Genomic DNA, 1709 nt, shown 5'->3' with positions numbered 1-1709 from the left:
GCAATGAGCAATAATTTGTGGAGGAGAAGGGGAAAAAAAAACAAATCGTTAAATAGGGATACAGGTGGACCCATTGCAACAATGAGATGTACAACTTCTTATGGAGAAAAACGAATTTTACAACTTTGGTGGGGGAAGGGGGCGGAGAATTCGATGGGGGAACTATGGGAGGATGGGAAGTTACAGGAGTGGGAAACAAAGGAGGAGGCTACAATGCTTGATAAGAAATGTACTCATTATCTTGCCCATATAATTGTAACCGCTCTGTACAGTATTTTCACAATAAAAAGTAAAAAAAAAATTGAAAAATTTAAAAAAATCTGTAGCTTTATGTACATTCTTTCATTGGTGATGGCTATTGCTAGGGAAGTTATTTGCAGAACATTATTGTGACATTTCACAGTTTTTCCAGGAACCTGAGTTCTAACTTTCAGTAAAAGTCTACTTACAATGGGTACTTTCAGTAAAGGTCTTCACAATGGATACTTTCTGATTATTCGGAGTCTATGTCCAGAATGACTGTACTTTGGCAAAGACCTCTCACTAGGTGTGTGTGTGTGTGTGTGTGTGTGTGTGTGTGTGTGTGTGTGTGTGTGTGTGTGTGTGTGTGTGTGTGTGTGTGTGTGTGTGTGTGTGTGTGTGTGTGTGTGTGTGTGTGTGTGTGTGTGTGTGTGTGTGTGTGTTGTGTGAGAGAGTCAGACACAGATGAGGTTTGGAGTAAAACACTCCTTCCCTTCAGCATTGAGTTTGGGTATCTATTGTTTGTCCCACCTCCCCAATTTGGAGTTCTAAAGTTGTCCTTCTAAATACTTTTATCCTTTGATCTTTGGAGTAAAACACTCCTTCCCTTCAGCATTGAGTTTTGGTATATATTGTTTGTCCCACCTCCCCAATCTGGAGTTTTAAAGTTGTCCTTCTAAATACTTTTATCCTTTGATCTTCTTGATATTCAGATTCCTAAGGTCTGCTTGTGAACTTCAACATTTGCTTCATGAAGGTGATGCCTTTCTTCTAACTTTTATGAAGCCTTTTCCTCTCTTTAAATCCAGTTTGTGCTGTATTAGTGGTTTTACTTAGCCCAGACTGTGGGGGCCCATGCTGTGACTGGTAATTCAGAGATTAGTTTAGGCCAATATGAGATACTATACTTTCAGAATATCAGTGAAAGAAGTTCAGCATCTTTATTAAAACAATTTCCTGATTGTAAATAAAACAAAAACATCCAGTGATATAAATGTACAATCTGTTGTTTTTAGTTAATTGTGCACCATTGTAATGAAAAAAAATCTTTTTACTAACTAAAGTGAGTATTTGTAATGGGAAAAAATAAAATATAATAAATCTTAAAAACTGATCAAATACCAAAAAAAAGAAAGACACTGATCAGGAATGAAATACAAATGTAAATATTTAATAAATAAATGAAATATTTGAGATTCATATCCACATAGCAAACACGAAGGAAAATAAAGAGGAAAGTCACTGAGATCCTATCTTACACACCAGAATAGCTATTACCACTCAAATAAATAAACTGCTAGATAGGTTGAAATAAATCAGGAACTATATTTGATTTTGTGGCATTGTAAACTAGTGCAACCCATAGGGATATCTTAATGGAAGTTTACACAACACCAAAAAGACAGATATGTTGATGACCTTACTGCAACTGGATACATATTGAAGGAATATAAATCAACATGAACATC

The sequence above is a fragment of the Dipodomys merriami genome, unplaced genomic scaffold (genome assembly GCF_024711535.1).
Source record: "Dipodomys merriami isolate MVZ:Mamm:240054 unplaced genomic scaffold, mDipMer1.0.p SCAF_742, whole genome shotgun sequence".
Taxonomy (NCBI): Eukaryota; Metazoa; Chordata; class Mammalia; order Rodentia; family Heteromyidae; genus Dipodomys; species Dipodomys merriami.
Note: the sequence above shows the minus strand (reverse complement) of the source record.